The 19,519-nt window shown below is 44.4% G+C and overlaps 1 protein-coding gene across 1 annotated transcript in view; it reads left to right on the forward strand.

Annotated features, from left to right (window-relative positions):
- The first annotated feature begins 5,924 nt into the window (after window positions 1-5,924).
- The window catches only part of KAT6B (lysine acetyltransferase 6B), a 183,228-nt gene continuing 169,633 nt past the window's right edge, over window positions 5,925-19,519 (forward strand). The window contains 2 exon segments of the mRNA XM_032608381.1: window positions 5,925-6,262; window positions 16,564-16,633. The gene's annotated coding sequence lies outside the window, so the exon portion shown is untranslated.

Genomic DNA, 19,519 nt, shown 5'->3' on the forward strand with positions numbered 1-19,519 from the left:
TGGAGAAAATTGTTAATGATTAGATTGAACATGATCTATATACTTCTTACCCTTGGAAAAGTGTAAAATAGTCCAGTGATTCCTAAATGCATTCTGGTCGGGTAGCCAGACTCAGAGGTAAAGTTTCACTCTCTGCCTTGAAATGGAAAAAAAAAAAAAGAGGAAGAGAGAAAATGTACATGTTGATGTAGAGTTATTCACTTTCATTTCATGGGCGGGACTATGCCTTATTCAGAGAGTTCTTTATGGAATGATGCAGATAGTGGATGGCAATTAGTTCTTTTAAAAGATGTCCTTAAAAAATAAATAAATAAAATAAAAGATGTTCTTATTATCAAAATTAAAAGCTGGCAACTTTGTCATTTTCCCCAATTTCAAAATCCAAAGGACTGGGAATCATTAAATTAAATATTGGGGTAGTTCAATTTTTCTTTGGTATACCCTAGTGCTAAAAACCGCGTCTTTATTAAGACTCCCTTAAGTCTCAAAACAATATCAAAAACATCCCTGAGAACTCTGTCCTCTCAGCAACATTTAGCTAATTTTATGATCTTTTACCACCCTCCTGTCTTCTTCAGAATTTCTCACTTGATGCTGAGGCATCCTCCTGGTAAATATAAACCAGTGGTTCTGTACTGTGATTGCACAAAATGCTTAAAAAAGAATACTGATAATCAGGCCCCACCCCCAAATATTCTTAAGTGTCCTGAGGTGGGACTTGGTGCTAGGCAGATTCAAAAGTTCCTCAGGGCTTCCCTGGTGGCCCAGTGGTTGAGAGTCTGCCTGCTGATGCAGGGGACGCGGGTTCGTGCCCCGGTCCGGGAAGATCCCACATGCCGCGGAGCGGCTGGGCCCGTGAGCCATGGCCGCTGAGCTTGCGCGTCCGGAGCCTGTGCCCCACAATGGGAGAGGCCACAACAGTGAGAAGCTCGCGTACAGCCAAAAACAAACAAACAAACAAACAAAAGTTCCTCAGGTGATTCTAATGTGCAGCCAGGGATGGGGAACCACAGGTGTGGGCATATTGGAGAAATGGTGTTTATTAAGTAGCTTATATGTGTCAGGCTCTAGGGCAGTTGTACAGATGAATAAACCGGGCTAAGCAGTAGAAAAAAGCTCATTAGGAAAACAGACTGGCAAAATGTGACAACAGAGTGTAATAAGTGCTTTCTTTTATTCCGTAATTCAACAAATAATAACAGAGCACTTAACAAGTGCCAGAGCTGGAGTAAAGTTTTGCTTCAAGTCCTGTGGGCTACCTGCAAAGACCAGGGAAACTTAACAGAAGAGCCTGCAGCCAAGCAGGGATTTGGAGGAATCTTTTCCCAAGGTCTTCGTCAGATAAGCTAAAGAGGGCGGGCGGGACTGCAGAGGGAACAGCGTGTGCTGGGCCTGGAGGAGTGTGTGGGGCTGGGAGAAGCCGGAGATGAGATAATGGTTGGGTGCAGATGTGCATAGCCTTAGAGGTAGACTGAGGAGTGTAGACTTGGTTCAGAATGCATTTAAAAGACATTAAAGGTTTTTTAAGCTGGAACAAATGGGGTAAGAGTGCAAAATACTGCTATTTAAAACAATGCAGGCTTCTCATACACATCTATAGCTTGGATTTGCTAGCTTACTTAAAAGAAATGGTTTGACTGATCATCCCCCACCCCCTTTGCCCTTGACTGACAAAACCGCACTGTGACCTTGTTAGGATACAGTTTCCAGTCGTGTGGCAGGTGGAAGGACAGTATAGACCAATGGTTTTTAAGTGACTAATTGAATGTGAATAGAATTCATCATGGGCTGTGGCCTGGACAAATCAGTTCAGGGTCCCTGCTTGCTGCCTCCCTTACCCAATTTCTTTCAGAAGGACTTGTTAGTGAGTCTATGGATGTGATCCCTCTTATCAGAGTATTTGTCTGACTTGCTTCAGAGCAGGTAAGCAAACCCAAAAGATCAAACCCTCCAGGTTCCCTTCAGCTCCTGAAGCTACTCTGCATTCTTTTTTATCCTTCCTCAGGACTCAGGGACAAATAGGTCAGACCATGGAATCATCTCAGTACTAGGGACTATAACCTTCTGGCTAAGAAGCTCACAAAAGAAACATTCCTTTGCAGTTGGGAAAGAAGGGGATTCACCCTAAGCCAGTGGTTATGGTCATAAGCTTCAAGCCAAGTCATGGGCTAAAAATGTAGATTTGGGAGCCTCTCTATAGACCTACTGAATCAGAATCTGGGGTTAGGCCAAGGAACCTGTGTTTTAAGCACTCATTCCCAGATTATTTTGATGCCACTGATCTGTGGACCACACTGAGCAGTTCTGGTCTGTGGTGCCCATTGGCAACTATTTTGGGGGAGGGAGGAGGACTGGTCAGATGGGCCCCTGGATTCGCAATCCTTCAGTACAGTCAGCTTTTAAATTTTGCACTATGCTTGGTTTTCAATTCAAGTTATTTCTAGGTTAACTTCTTAATTGAGCTGTTTAGCTCAGCCAAGGATTTGAGATACCACAGATAAAGAGAGAGGTTTCAGAGGAAGCATTAAGTATCTCCAGCTGTGTCTCTGTTATCCTTTCCAGTCCCACTTATCTGAAGAGCCAGGATTTCTCAAAGGACAAGTAACCTTGGAGGGAAGTATCATTGGGAAAGCAACACAGTACCTTTCCTTGCCATGCCCATTAGAGAACTATGTTTGTTAAGAAAAGAACCTCAAAAGACACATCAAGATGTTGTATAAAGATACTTCCCTCTTCTGTGTTTGCCAGCTCCTGGGATTACAGGAGCACAAGTTTAGACAAATAAGACCCATTTCTATCTAAGGTATCTGTTCAGGTCTTGATGCACTGGAAATCCATGTGGCTAACTCATTAGTGATAACAAGTGTTAGATGCTCATAAATCTTCCACAATTCATTGGCTGAAGACATCTTAAATGTGGACTTATGGGTTTTATTGTCTTTGGTTGCTTCTTTAGCATACTCTGAGTGTACAGATTTGGGGTTTTGAAACTTGTTTTTAATTAAGACATGGTTTATTTTTATTGCTTGAGATAAAATGCAGGCTGGGAGACTCAAATCTAAGTTACAAAATAAAGTGCATCTGGGCAGACCATAGGAAAAAAGATAGAACATAAAGGCTGAAGTGTGTGCCAGGATTCTCAAGTTTACTTAGTAATTTCTTGGGGAATAAAAATCCCAGCACCTGCATTATAAAAAAAAAGCACACCTTATAAATGTCCTTCTCTTTGAAATACCTAAATGAACTAGACTGAATTATAAACTAATGGCTTGTAAAAATTCACCTTGAGTCAGCTACTGAAGATACTAAATAAAAGAGGTAGAGACTCCGAGGAAACCCAACCTGCTGCTTGTTTGTTTTATCAGTAATGTAACTCAAAAGTAGCCAAGCCAATGGCGGGTGGAGGAGCTTTCCCTGTGTTTTGTTTCCCTGAGCTGAGCCCAGTGAATGCCAAGATTTAATCTAAAGAGGTTTGTGTTTTAAAAACTAACAACCAAGTAATAAAACACCTATAAAAGGGATTTATAATGGAACCAGTGACAGTTTTGAGTGTAGTATTACAACTCTTCTGCTCCCCCTCTCCCTTTTTCTATCCTTTCATGCAACTCTGTGCCCTTTGTCTTAGCTCCTTTCTCACCTTGCTGCCAGGAAGCATATCAGTAGGGGCAGCTCACACTCCAGAGAAGCAGACCATCTTTAAAAAGTGAAGTGTGTGCTGAGCTCTGCATTTGATGACTGGGCTGTGCTGCTTGTTTTGTTTGAGATAAGTTGCTCTAACAAAGTACCTACCTAGTGTGTACAGTGGTTTCTAATGGGAAGTTGAAGATGCTGCTGTTGCAGTGTCAGTGCCATGAGGATGCTAGAGTCAACCAGGGGACTCCTCTCCCTGGGACCATGTGTCACCCTGCCAGGGCCCAAGATAGCCCTGGGACAGACTTCAGTCAACAGGTGGTTTTCCACCTAGGCCACCATGCTTGAAACTTGGTTCTTTTACAAAGCCATAGTTCTCCTCCCCCTCACCAAGAAATGGCGCCTCGGAAGGGAAACTTCGTACTCAAACTCTGTAGGAGCCATTTCTCGAGCCTACTTTTTCTGTTTTCAGAGGTTTCCCCTGCCAGCATCCCACCCATCTCCGGGAAGAACGAGGGACTCTCTCTTCACAGTCTGGAGGGCGATGGGAGGCCTGTGGGCAGCGTCAGAGTGGCCTCGCCTGGGCGGCCAGAGGAGTCCCCAGCCTCCCTCTTGTGGGCCTCAGGAACTCGGGGGGCCCAGGGGAAGCCTGGAAAACCGAACATCGCCATCAGCCTTCCTTCAAGCGCTGGCTAGAGGAGAGGGGGAAGGGCCCCCCAGCCGTCTCCCCCCGCCCCCCAGCCCCTCTGCCATCCGGCTACACCGCCCAAGAAAGCACTGAGAACGCAGCTTAGAGCTCTCCAGCTCCTCGCAGGCCGGGAGAGGGCATCTTGAGGGGCAGCTTCCCCCTCTAGCCCGCGTGTGACATCCCCACTCCCACCCAAGGATGCCGCCGCCGTGCCCTGTCCGCAGTCGCTGAATGTCACTGCTCCCTCTTCCTCCTGATCAGGGTAGACACAGCTCCTGAAGCATCCCCCACCCCAAAACTGCCGCGATTGCCCGAGGGTACAAGGCCCGGGCGGAGGACGAAGTTTGGGGCCCACAGCGGCGGGAGGGGGGGCGCGTTGGCGAGGACCGCACCTCTTAGTCCCAGCCCTGGCGGGCACACTCCCCGCCCCAAACGGCCCAGGCGTCCCCATCCTCCCGCGGACACCGGCATCCCCGCCCTCCCCCGAGGGCGGCAAGCGGAGCCCCCCAGGGCGGAGGCAGGTACCCCCGGGGCGGGGACTGGGGCGGGCGGGGTCCAGGCTGCGCCCCCGGCCGGGCCGGGCGGGCTAGCTGGCGGCGCGGGGGGAGCGGGGCTGGGCGGCGCTGCCTCGGGCTCTGTGCGCTGCAGCCCGGAGCCGAGGAGGAGGAGGAGGCGGAGGAGGAGAAGGAGGCGGCGGCGGTGGGTCCCGGGCGGGGGGAGCGCGGCGCTGCGGACCCGGGCGGCTGGCAAAGGACGAGGCGGAGGCTGAGGAAGGCAGCGGGGAGACCCGGGCTGCAGCAACAAAGGGCAGCAAGCGATTGGCCGGGCTGCAGGCGAGGTTAGCCGGGGACCGGGGTGGCTGGAGGCAGCGGCGAACGGTGCACGTGCTTGCAGACACTGGCGAGTGTGCAGCCGGGGGGGTGCACGCCCGGCGGGTAAAGGCTTGCTCCCCCTCGGCATGGGATGGCGAGGAGGGTGCAGCTACATCGTACTGCCCGCACCCGGCCTGAGGCTTGCAGGATAGGGGTGCGTGGGGGGTAAGGATGCGAGCCAGGGGGCGGGCGAGTAGTCGCCCGGGACGGGACGGGAGAGGGTGGAGGAGGGGGCGGGATGGAACGCTCCAGGAGGCGCGCCCGTCCGCGCGCTCCACCGCAGGAGCTGGCGACTGAGAACCTCGAATTTTAACTTCGCGTGCCCGCCCGCGCGCGCCCGCCCGCGCCCACCCCTAAATCCTGCGGCCGCCGCCAGCGATCAGCTCTCACACAAACTTTAGCTGCGGGCTAGGGGCTTTGGGGTTGTGGGGGAGGGGAGAGGGAATAGGCCGTCTGATTGGCGTTGTCTGCAGCCAATAAGGCCAAGCGCCTCTCCTGCGAGTAGACCCAATCCATTTCTAGAGGTAGAAGGGGCGGGTAGGTGGAAGTAGAGGTGGCGCGGTGTCTGGGAGAGAGAAAAAGGGCTGGACCAATAGGTGCCCAGAAGAGGCGGGCCCAGAGGTCTGTTGATTGGTACTAGCAGTGGACCCTCCCCCGGGGTGGTACCGGAGGGGGGGTATGATGGGTCGAGGGGTGTGGCTATGCGGAGGCGAGATGACCGGCAGGATCCTACCCCAATGGGCTGCAGAGTGGTTACTGTGTGGGTGACGGACAGACCCTTAGGCCAACGGGTGGCCCTAAGTGTCTGCGGTCTAGCCCAATGGGGCAGCGCCGGGGTGGGGCCGCAGCTCGGGTTTAATGAGACTCCATTGGGCTGTAATCAGTGTCATGTCGGATTCATGTCAACGACAACAACAGGGGGACACAAAATGGCGGCGGCTTAGCTCCTACCCCTGGCGGCGGCGGCAGCGGTGGCGGAGGCGACGGCACCTCCTCCAGGCGGCAACCGCGGCTTCTTTCTCAGGCAGCGGCAGCGCCCCCAGCAGGTGCGGTGACGGTGGCGCGCGGCCAGGTCTGTCACCCACCCCGCGCGTTCCCAGGGGGAGGAGACTGGGCGGGAGGGGAGCGGGCGGGGGGGGATATCGGGGGCTTGTGACGCCCCTCCCACAGGCCTCTGCGCGAGGGTCACCGCGGGGCCGCTCGGGGTCAGGCTGCCCCTGAGAGTGACGGTAGGGGGCGGGGGAAAGGGGAGGAGGAACAGGCCCCGCCCCTCATCGAGGCCTCCAGGGCAAGGGGCGGGGCTCGAGGATGGAGGAGGCGGGGCGATATGGGGTGGGGGCGGGGCTCGGGTGGTCGGAAGGCGGGGGTTTGGAGGGGTGTTCTGAGTGGGAGAGACCCAGTAGGAACGGTGGGGGGGCCAGTGAGTGTCTGGGAAGTACACGCCTAGTGAGGGGATGGGTGGGAGGGGAAAGTGAAGGTGTGCAGGCAGGTGCAGAGGGGAGAGTGGGAAGAGTGCAAAATTGGAGATGTGGAAGGGGGACCGAGGGGCAGGTGAAATGGTGCAGAAGGGTGAGATTACAGTTATCTGGGGGCAGAGTAAGAATGGATTTGGGTGTGGTAGATGTGGAGTAGTGTTGAGAAAGCGATGCAAAGTAGATACTGGATTGGAGGAAGTATTGGGGAAACTGAGAAACACGTACAGTTACTGTGGTGGGAAGGAGGTATGTGGGTGAATTGTTATGTTGGAATAGGAAGGTTTGCTAGCTTTGGGGAATAGGCAGCATTAAAAAAAAACATGGAGGGATGGGACGGATATTCTTGGGAGTCTCTGAAAGGTAAGACAGCACAGCAGACTTAAATGTGAAGTGAGGCTACTTAGAACTTAGATATACGCAAAATATATCCAGCAGAAAATCTCATGGGGTCAGGGGATTGGAAAGGGTGACAGGTGTGAAGAAAGATGGGTGGGGCTGGGTGAATGTGATTTAGACTGCACCCAGAGTGAGGATGGGGCAGCAGAGAAAGGTGTTAGTTTGGGATATAGGGTTGTTTGATAGGCTGGATTTCTTGGGTGTAACTTGAGCTGGGGTCAGGAAAGGGGGAACAGGGTGTCTGTCTCAGAAGGAGGCTCCCTGTGTACTACCTCGGGAAAGGGCATTGTGTAGTTTTGAATTTGTAGGTACTTTGGTCTGAGGTGAGTGCAGGGAGTGGTGTGAGACAAGGGGCAAAGGCAGAGGAGGGGTTAGATTACAAACGTGGAAAATAGGAAAAGAGAACCAATGAAACAAGTTGGGGGTGGAGATGCCCAGAAATTCAAGGTAAAGAGAAAGAGTATATGAAGACTCTTCCATGTAGGGACAGGAGGTGGGAGTAGATAATGGGAATGTTGGGATAGTTATGTGGTACTCCAAAAAAGGTATGTGTTTGTTGGCTTGTTTTGTATGACTATGAGTAAAGTACATTCTTCCTGTCTGTGTACCCTAGATTTTCTGGGATAGACCTGAAGTAAAACACTCCATTCTTTTTTTTTTTAATCAATTTATTTATGTATGTATTTATTTTTGGCTGCATCGGGTATTCGTTGCTGCACGCCGTCTTTCGTTAGTTGCTTGGAGCGGGGGCTGCTCTTTGTTGTGGTGCGCGGGCTTCTCATCATGGTGACTTCTCTTGTTGTGGAGCATGGGCTCTAGGCGCGCAGGCTTCAGTAGTTGTGGCACACAGACTCATTAGTTGTGGCTCAAGGTCCTGGAGCGCAGGCTCAGCAGTTGTGGCGCACGGGCTTAGGTGCTCCGCGGCATGTGGGATCTTCCTGGACCAGGGCTTGAACCCGTGTCCCCTGCATTGGCAGGCGGATTCTTAACCACTGTGCCACCAGGGAAGCCCTCCATTTTTTTTTATTCATAAATTCTTCACACATTTATCAAAATGAATTGGGGCAGGGTTTTTTTTTTCATGTTTTTAAGAAGAAAAGCATAATGCATGTTTCAGTAAAGGTTAAGATTCTTACCTGAGAACTTATACTTAGGGTTGAAGGTTGAGAAGGTGAAGCGATGATTAAAGAAAAAAAGCAGAAGAAAAGATAGAGGCAGAGGAAGGTTTTAACATTAAAGGAGGAACTTAGGGGAATGACTGGCTGGTGGTAATGACACGGTCCGTTGAAATTTTGCCTACCAGCCAAACCCAGGCCTCTGAGTAGAGTGGATGTTATGTCATTGCCGTTACACCAAATATTTGTCTCTGCACTGCTTGTCAGATGTAAGGCATAACAGGAATGAAAGGTAAAATAGGGTGAGTATTGGAAGGTAGTTGATAAAGTTCCATAAATAATGTTAATGTACTTCTGAAACTTTTATGGACTTTCGAACACCAGTTAAAAGACTTAGCCAACCGATATGGCTTTACTAAATGCCAGGGTTCCTCACAGGTGACTTTTCAGTCTCTTAGATAGTTCTCGACACAATAGTTTCAGTTTTCGTGCATACCGTGTATACAGATGCCTGTAGTTTTATCAAGCGAGAGAAAAGGAATTGTTTTATGAAAGCAGGGATGTGTGAGCTGTAGTGACCCATCTTTGCTTATAGAACAGTAAATGACAAGTGGATGGGAGAAGTGTGAGGAAGGGATATTTCTTCCCTGTAATGCTTTAATTTGCATTTACAAAGCACCTTTAAGCACCTTTTTTTAGGACTCCCACAATCTTCCACAATTTTTGTGTCATCCATTCCACTCTTGCTGGATATTTGAGTTGTTTCTAGTGTTGGGAAATTGTGAACTAAGCTGCTGTGAGTGTTCCTGTATCCGTCATCTGGTGTGCACGTGCACAGTCTCTCTGAGGTGTACACCTAGGAATGGAACTGCTGGTTCACAGGCCGCGTGACTGTTTATGCTGGTTTATGCCTGTTGTCCCGGTGTAATTAGTAGTATAGCACCGTTAATTCTCAGCAGTGTCTGGATTTGGATGATGAGCTGTATGGTTGCCCTAGTCACGGGCTATGCTTGTCCTCAACTTTACTAGGTACCAGTCAGACTGTTTTCCAAAGTGTCGTACCACGTTATACTCCCTCCAGTATATTATCTCATATATATATATATATATATATATATATATATATATATATATGCGATCCCTGGCTTCTCATCCTCCTCAACTTAGTTTTTTCAATTTAGGCAATCTGGTAAACTTTGCATTTACTTGATTAGTAAGGAGGTTGAATAGCTTTTCATATATTTATCGGCTACCTGGATTTCCTCCTTTGTAAAGTTCCTGTTTAAGTCGGCCGTCACCCCCACCCACCTTTTTGTAAATTGGTCCTTGTGTCTTTCATTGCTATTTAGAAGTTCTTTATTTACTCTGGATACAAATTCTTTGTCCTGTGTGTGTGTTGCAAATGCCTTCCTCCATACTCTGGCTTGCCTTTTCACTCTATGGTGTCTTTTTTTTTTTTGCGGTACGCGGGCCTCTCACTGTTGTGGCCTCTCCCGCTTAGGAGCACAGGCTCCGGACGCGCAGGCTCAGCGGCCATGGCTCACGGGCCCAGCCGCTCCGCGGCATGTGGGATCTTCCCGGACCGGGGCACGAACCCGTGTCCCCTGCATCGGGAGGCGGACTCTCAACCACTGCGCCACTCAGGGAAGCCCTGGTTAGTGTTTTTTGTGTCTTGTTTTAAGACTCTTTTCCTACCCTCAGGTTAAGTAGATATACTCCTATCAGTATTCTAAAAGCTTTACTGACCTTAAAAGATGTATGATTATGAGTCAGATACACTCTTTTGACCCCATCCTCACCATTACAAATCTGTTTTTGCTTTTCTTCACTTTCTTCTGTTCTCTGTCTTGAATTTTTACTTGTCTGCAACTATAACTAAGAGCCAGGTGCTGACTTTCCCTGTCTCATAGGAGAAAATGGTCATATAGACGGAAGTTCAGCCAGGTTAGATTTTACAGGTCTCCAGCTGACTGTATTGCCTTTTCCTTTTATGAGCTAGCATTTTATTGTGTTCATGCTATGTGTCTGCCACCATCCTTGGTTCTTTCATATTTGTTATCTCAATTATTCCTCTTTACAGTTCTGCAAAACTGTACATTTTCCTCATTTTTACAAGCGGGAAAACAGACTTAGATTGATTCAGTAACATGTCCAATATCCCACAGTTTAGGTAGCTGACAAGGTGGGGACTTGATTCCTGAACTCTCTAGATCCATCCCATCATAGCACATCACCTTGTTAACACAAGCCTGTTTGATAAGATCCAAAACCGATGAGAATAACTTTCTTTTAATGTAATATGTGCTACTTTAAGCACTCATAGAGATAATTATTGTGAAACCGGATAAAACTGTTGACTTCTCTGTGTATGTTAAAATAGGTAGAGTAGTGCGTGGACCTTAAGAGGTCCTTGGAGGGGCAATAGAGGTTCTGTAAGCCCTTGAAATTGTATGCAAATGTCTGTATGTACATGTGTTCCTTTTAAAAAATAGATCTGTAATTTTCTTGAGATTCTCAGAGGGCAACCCTAATGTGTTTTAAGGCTTCACTGGATATCCTGTTTGAAGACATCTGTGATAAAGTTAATGCAGAATTCTGAAATGATGTGTATTTTCAAAATAATCTTTAAAAAATTCAGATGTCAGATTTTTTTCTTAATATGTCATTCTCAGTCTTTGTCATTAAAACCCAGCTAAAGCTCATCTGAGATTTGGAAGAAAACTAGGATTGAATAGCAATTTTTAAATGCCAAAAAAGATACTCTAAATTTAGTTGATTATTTCTATTTTTTTTTTTTTTTTTTGCGTTATGCGGGCCTCTCACTGTTGTGGCCTCTCCCGTTGCGGAGCACAGGCTCCGGACACGCAGGCTTAGCTGCCATGGCTCACGGGCCCAGCCGCTCCGCGGCATGTGGGATCTTCCCGGATCGGGATACGAACCCGTGTCCCCTGCATCGGCAGGCGGACTCTCAACCACTGCGCCACCAGGGAAGCCCAGTTGATTATTTCTTAAGTGAAAGTGCTTAGTTATAATATCATCATTACTAATCAGTGTACCCTGGCTCCAAAGGCCTGATGACTTCACATGACTTTTCATCTTGTCTCTAAAATCCTCTGTTTTACAAGGGATCAAATTTCCTGTGAGGTTCCTAACAGTGTGATTAAAGTTTAGAGACTGAAACTCTTGAGCACTTAAATGCAGGGATGACTATGCAAACGTAATTCATGAGCTTCACCAGGAGATTTGGGACATGTCTCTACTAATTTATGATGATGATATTGAAATTAATCTTTGCTAGGGATTATGGAAGCCATAATAGTTTATTGATGGTTCAGTTATTGTTTGTTGAAGCAGATTTACACAATTATAGTTTAATGACATAACAAGGATATTGTCAACTAGGAGCGCATGACATGAAAAATTAAACTTCCAATTAATCTAATATGTATTAGTTGAAATGATAATTTTCATGGTGATTTAGCCTCTTAGAAATCCTTGGAAAACATTATTAGCTTATGAATTGAAAACTCTCTATGTTAATGAGTAGTGAGAAAGAACTTAGTATTATTATAAAAAGATGGGGAATTAAATATTCAATTCAGCTAACATTTATGGAGTGCCTACTCTGGGCTTGCTGCTGAGTTAGGCTCATAAATATAAGTTGAACACGATTGATAATGTGGAGAGAGGAAATACTGGTTGCTTTTGTTTGTTCCTTCAGTCATACTTCCCTCCAGCCTATACTGGATGGATACCATTGCCAGAATTATTCAAACGTTCAACAGATTTGTGTGTGCGTGCATGTGTGTGTGTGCTTGCACTCCACTATACCTTATTGTGTCACTACTCCTGCAGTGGCTTTCTGTTACTTCATCTGTCATGTTCACACGCCTCAGCCTGGCTTTTGTCACAGCCAGCTTTATTTCTTATTCCTCTTCAACACATCCCCACTCCAGGCATGCACATGGATTAGGTATCCCTTTAGTCTGACAGCTCATTCTTAGCTCTGTGCCTTCTCCTAGATTCCCTTCATTCATTTACTGATGCATTCATTTAACAAATAGGCATTGAGCCCCTCTTATGTTAAGTTGTGGTCCTGGGAAGTCTTGGGGCACGCCAAGATGAATCAAACATGAGTCCTCTTCTTAAGAATTGTACAGTCTAGGGCTTCCCTGGTGGCGCAGTGTTTGAGAGTCTGCCTGCCAATGCAGGGGACACGGGTTCGAGCTCTGGTCTGGGAGGATCCCACGTGCCGTGGAGCAGCTGAGCCTGTGAGCCACAACTTCTGAGCCTGCACGTCTGGAGCCTGTGCTCCGCAACAAGAGAGGCCGCGATAGTGAGAGGCCCGTGCACCGCGATGAAGGGTGGCCCCCGCTCGCCGCAGCTAGAGAAAGCCCTGCCGCGGAAACGGGGACCCAACACAGCCAAAAATAAATAAATAAAAGCCATTTCTTAAACACACACACACACACACACACACACACACACACACACACACACACAAGAATTGTACAGTCTAGTAGGGGAGATGAGGTCCGTGTATGAGTAAGCAAAATACAAAGTGGAAAATGAATGCCAAATAATAAGAAAGCTAAAAGCTTCCTGTTAGGCAAAGTGGTGTAGGGCTTCTGAGAAGGTGTCTGTTTGCACTGGGCCACAAAGGATTTGAATTGGGGTGGAGAGGCCAGGCAATTGTCCAAGTTCTGCCTTGTCTTTCAAGGTCAGTTTAAGTCCTCTCCGTCCAAGGGATGTTCTATCCATCTACACTCAACAAGGAATAGTCACAGTTGTTTTCAGACATTTTTCATTCTGTATGCAGCGGAACCCTTTCTTTTAAGTGAATCTTATGGAGAAGCCCATTATACATAGAATAGTTAAGGTAGAGATCTTTGTTTGGTGCAAAGGATTATGGTGGCCCTAGTGTTTAACCCACAAGGGCACCTGCAGGTGGTACCCATACCCAAGGCACTTTCTCACAAGAGATCCAAGGAGCCTAGTTTGAAAACCAGTGGAGAGACAGGAAAGTGTTTAGGTTTTAGCATCTGAATTAAAATCTTTCATGACTTAGTGGTCTGAGGTCTTGACCTTCAGGAATCAGTTTTTCTTTTGCAAAATGCGGGCAACAATGCTACCTTACAGGGTTATTTTAAGGTTTACTGATAATCTATGTAAAGTGCCTGGTCTACAGTAGGTGTTGGACAATGGTTGCTATTATTATAGTTTAGTGCTTTATTTCTTTTTAAAAAAAATAATTTGGGGTGAAATTCACATAACATAGAATTAACCATTTTATTTTATTTATTTATTTTTATAAATTTATTTATTTATTTTTGGCTGCATTGTGTCTTCGTTGCTGCATGTGGGCTTTCTCTACTTGCAGCAAGAGGGGGCTACTCTTCGTTGCTCTGCGCGGGCTTCTCATTATGGTGGCTTCTCTTGTTGCGGAGCTTGGTCTCTAGGTGTGCAGGCTTCAGTAGTTGTGGTGCATGGGCTCAGTAGTTGTGGCTTGCAGGCTCAGTAGTTGTGGCGCACAGCCTTAGTTGCTCCGTGGCATGTGGGATCTTCCCGGACCAGGGCTTGAACCTGTGTCCCCTGCATTGGCAGGCAGATTCTTAACCACTGCACCACCAGGGAAGCCCAAAACTAACCATTTTAAAGTGAACAATTCAGTGACATTTAGTATATTCACAGTGTTGTGTGACCACCACCTCTATGTAGTTTCCAAACATTGTCATCATTCCAAAATAAAATCCCTTACCCATTAAGCAGTTTTTTCCTAACCACTTCCCCCATCCCTGCCTAGGCCCCACCAATCTATCTTCTGTTTATAGCTTTATCTGTTCTGGATGTTTCCTATAAATGGGATTATTATGGTACGTAACCTTTTGTGTCTGGCTTCTTTCACAACGTATTTTTGAGGTTCATCCATGTTGTAGCATGTATCACTGCTTCATTTCTTATTATCACTGAATAATATTCCAATGTATGGATATGTCACATTTTCTTCATCCATTCATCTGTTTATGGACATTGGCCTTTTTCCACTTTTTGGCTATCGTGAATAGTGCTGTCATGAACATGAGTGTACGTGTACTTATTTGAGTACCTGTTTTCAGTTCTTTGGGGGTATATACCTAGAAGTAGAATTGTGGGGTCATACAGTAATTTTATGTTTAACTTTTTGAGGAACCACCAAATGGTGCTTAATCGCTTCTTATACCCACAGTATCTACCATAGGGCTGTACTCACAGAACAACATCTCACTAAATATTTGTTGGTTGTTCTTTGATTAGTATTTATAACCTCACCTCCCAATTCACATGTTTTGGGCCTTGAGCATTAATTTTAAGGGAAATAGATGCATCCAGGACTTGAAAGTTAGCCAGTATCACCGTATGGATGTATCTGATTGTTGTCAGACAGCAGATATTTGTTCACCGAGGATGCTGTTTGGAGCAGCTGTGCTAATGCTCTGTGTTGGGTGGTTACAGAAGCAAAGTTAAGGTCCCTTCCCTTAAGCAGTGTATGTTCTGTTTCAGAAGATATTGTTAAGATTTGTGGATCCTCACTCAATTACATAGCAGGCTGTGAAAAAATCCAGGAGCCTATAAAAGTGAGAGAGCTAAAAGTAACTGTTAGCAAGCGAAACTCAGGATGACAAAAGAGTAAACTCTACTATTAATCTTTATTTTTTTCTACCACTGTTTTTGGCTCATCCACAGTCTCATGACTTGAGTGTTATGACATTGATTTTGAAACAACACACATTAGCAAAAGCTTAGAGGAGGCTTCACATATTATTTATGATCCAGGGTATTTTGACTCTTCTTATTGCTGACATGTGTATTTATGAATAGTGTTGATATTTATATAATACTAATGAAGCCAAAAGCTCAGTGTTGGACTAAGCATTTCTCTAGATCTGTTTAGAATAGTGTGTAATGAGTGATGTAAATAGTGTTTTACTATAAGACTGTATGATACAACCATATAATTTACTGATGTTATTTTGTAGTTAAAAATAAAATGATTCAAAACCTTAGAAAATGGAATAATTTAATTTTGATGTAGCATGAGTCCCCAGAATTAATTTGGAATGACTTATTCTCATTTTGATAGGCTTTTAGTCCAACTTTTAAGTTTTTATAGAAAAAAATGAAAAGAGAATAATAGTTTTTATGGTTGTACTTGTAATAGAATATGCTGTCTACATATGAAACAAATCCTAGGCCTCTGGAAAAGAGAAGTGGTATGGATAATTCTGAATCAGAAACATTTCTATTTGCCTTTTGAATGAATTATGCATATTTTTCCTTAGATTTGTCTTTCTAGTTAGATACTGCTTAGACTAAAATTAAATTGGTTTTCAATCTATTCTCTTAGCATATACCAATTTACAGTGGGGCCAGTGGGATGTTAGAAACAAACCAGCCTAAGATTAAAAAATTTGCAGTGGATAATATACAAAGTGGATAATATACATGTGTTTAGTTGAGAATTGGCTGCAGATAAGAGACTTCTGATTTTGTTCCTCTCCTAGCTCTGTGTGTGTGTATGTTTTTAACACTGATTCGGCTTGTAGCAGAGAGCTGCTGAGTTACATCTGTTTCTGCCTAGTTAACTGTTGGTTGGTGTCAGATGAGAGCTAATTTTGATATTAATTGAGGAGTGGGGTGTGTGTCTGTGGCTGCGGGAAGGGAGAAAGGGGATCCAAGGTTGCTTGGTTGTTTTGTACACTATCAAACTGCAGCTATTCACAGTGTTGTTTTACATTTATTTTTTGCCTTTGAAGTAAAAATGATCACTACTGCCCTGAAATGTGACCTGTACAAGCACGTACTTACTATTGTGGAAAATGGTGCATCCTTCTCTTAGGTGCAGTTATTGGCCATATCTTGATAGTTCAATCAGTACCTAGATGCCAGGTGACCTTTGGGACAAATAGTGAATGTTGCCTGGGAAAGTTAATATTGATCTTTAAACAATGTTCGACTTTTTTTTCCCTCTAGACAAAATGTTATACCTGCCTGGCTATTTGAGTAATAGTGGGATTTTTTATTTTATTTTTTTTAAATGATGGAATTCTTTTTTAGACTCCATCACAAACCCTGATTTTTTAAAATTCGGAGAACAGGTCTGGCCTTAAAGAAGAGTGAAAGTTTACTTCTTTAGGCACTCGCTGTGGGGCTTCATGTCCTGTCCTGAATTCCATGTTCTTAAATACCCTTTAGTGGTATGAAAGAGCTAACATACCACCAAACATAGTATACCAGTAAATTCACTGCAGCTGTTTGGATTGAATAGTTGTGGCGATCCATAGATGGTTGCTGAATTTTAGGGATGTTCTCATGCCCAAATTAACATTTACATTTTTTTCTTTTGGCAGATTTGCCTGAAGATCTGGACAATCTTCTTTTTTGTCATGGACTGTTAAAACACTTGGAGTTCCAATTCTGGTATTTTCCCTTGTTTTATTATATTTTTAAGATATAAAATGTCAGTCTTGTTGAAATGTGTTGGTAATGGAGATGAACAATTCTTTTAACTGTGGTTAAGATTGTGGTAATAGCTTGTCATGAAGGTATATTTTAAGTGTTTATTAGTTATGAAATGTGTTTTGTTTTAATGTATGTTCGTTTGCTTGTGTAACCAAAATGCCTGAAAGTAACTTTGCAATATTGGATACTTTTCTGTGACCTCTTATCCTGCTTCCTGCAGTTGTATTTTGTGCAATCAAATTAAATTAGTTGATTCATCCTGAATAAATGATGAAAGATGAAATAATTATTTGGACATGGTGAAATGTCTTCTAATGAAATTTTGCCCCAAACCATTTTACCTTGGAAAGATCAGCTTCCTGTTTTAAACTTACTAAAGCAGAGTGATTCCTGTGTTCTATCGTGAAAGTGGTTGCACTATCAAAGCCAATGATTTCATTCCTAAATACACCTTGTTCCAAGTCTAACAGTCAATAATTTATATAATGACACAAAGGGGAGTGCTTATTAGATTTGCAGATGACATAGATGACAGAATCAAGATTCAAAACAATTTTTAACAGGTTGGAAGACAGACTCAAACCAACAAGATGTACTTGAACTGTGATAAAATTTTAAAATCCCAGCATTTAAATTTGCATAAGGAAGAGAATGAAAAGACTCGGCTTGACAGAATTTTTGAAAGAATATCTGGGATTTTTAGTTGGACTGCCTGCTTGGCATGAGCCAGTTGTATGGCAGGCCTGGTAAGGAAGTTCATGTTACCTTGGGTTGCATTTATAATTGGATAATGCCTGGAATGACAGATTTTAAGATGGGCATTAGCCAAACTAATGAGTGACCAAGAGGAGGAGGTGCTTGGAAACCTGTGATAATGTGGGCATGTTAAGGAACTGGGATATGAGTGGTCCAAGGTGGAGGTAGAATGGGGTTTGATTGTAGCAGTTTTCAAAAGATACTTGTTTTCAAGTATATGAAGGCTCCTCATAATTAAAGAATTTCTTGAGATTGTTCCAGGGGAACTAGGACTAGTGGGTAGAAGTTATGGGAAGGCAGATTTTGGCTCCTGTGAGCAAGAAATATATTACAGTTAGAGCTGTCCAACAGTGGCATGAGCTGTCTTAAGAAGTGACAAATTCCTAATCACTGGAAGTATTTTGAGACTTTATGGCCTATCTGTTGGGGATATTGAAAAAGGGATCTTTTATTGTTTAACTAGAGGTTGGACTGGATAACCTCAAAGGTCCCTTTAGCCCCAAGTTTCTAAATCTGAGGGGAGAAAAATGGAGTGAACCTACAGCTTACTGATTGCAAAAAGGACAATCCTTTTTAAATTGCCTCTTTCAAGCTGACTGAACTAGTATAGTTCAATGGCCTAATTGTTTTCAGCAACAGAATCTTTGAGAGCAAATGTTAAATTCTTCAGTGTATCTGGCTAAAGTTTTGAGGAAAGACATTATTTTCCCCTTTGAGGTACATTAAATATAAGTAAACAACCAGAGATAACTTTAATTTTATATTTTATGAGACATTTTTCAGAGTGTATAGACATTGTATTGGATGGAAGTGATGATAGCTACTATATACTGAATATTAGATACTATGTTCACTTAATTCTCTCAACAATCCTGGGAGGGATATACTGTTATTTCCCTACAGGTAAAGTGATGGAAATGTTAAGTCATTTTCCCAGGGTTTCTCCGTTAGACATTGGTAGGACTGGCATGCATACTATTAGTCTAATTGCAGAGGCGGAACTAGCTAGAGCAGGCAGTCATGGCTCAGGTGAAGATGGCGCTGACTTAGACTTTAGAATAATGGCATTTGAGCCTTGAGTCTACTACTGACTGTTATCCTGAGTGAGTTCCACCTTCCCCTGAGCCTCAGTTTACCCCTTCAGTCATCCTGCAGATTACATGACAAGTTATACGCAAGCACACCCTGTAAACTTTAAACTATAAAAAAGAGTTAAGATGTGGATATTATCTGTGAAGAGCAAGGTTAGAGCCCAGATATGACCCAACTCCCAGGCCAGGATGCTTTGGCCTGGTGCTCTTGGCAGGTGTACTCAATACCAGATTGGAGACCTAGGGGATTTTTGTGTACACCAGGAGGTTCTCAGAGAGCAGTATCACTCCCTACCTGGTATCAGATTTGTACAAACCTTGCTCGAATTGAGCAGTTTCATGAGCTAACTGGGTAGTAAGGCACCTGGAGTTTTCCATTGTTCAAAAGGTGACCGGTTATGTTGCTACATTAGTTTCAGTTTTCCAACCTGTGGGTTAGAGAATGTCACCAACCCTCTTCAAAGGGATGGGAAAACATGATTCTGTAGAAATGGCTCAATGGGAAATTTTCTTACTTGTGAGACTTGGGAAATAGAATGTTTAGCTGAAATAGAAGAATCAGGATCATTGCTTTTTTTTTTTTGGCTGCACCGTGCATCTTGCAGCATCTTAGTTCCCCAACCAGGGTTAGGGATCAAACCCAACCCTGCCCCATGCAGTGGAAGTGCGGAGTTCTAACCAGTGGACTGCCAGGGAATTCCCTCTTTTTCTTTTTTAAATGATTAAATGAATTTATTAATTTCTTTAATTTGGTCAAAAGTATCCATCAAAAATTTTCAGCAAGCATCATTTTAAATGGTGAAATGTTAGCACTATTTCCTTTAAAATCAATAAAGGATGAAAATAATCATGATCACTACTGCACTTCAACAGTGTGCTGAATGTACTGATCAGTAAGACAAGAAAAAACATTCTAAATAGTGACTCTACATTTTTTACATTAAGTTTAGGAACAAGACAGAAATGCCTACAATAACTATTATAGTTGACATTTTTT

Source organism: Phocoena sinus, chromosome 16, assembly GCF_008692025.1.
Source record: "Phocoena sinus isolate mPhoSin1 chromosome 16, mPhoSin1.pri, whole genome shotgun sequence".
NCBI lineage: Eukaryota > Metazoa > Chordata > Mammalia > Artiodactyla > Phocoenidae > Phocoena > Phocoena sinus.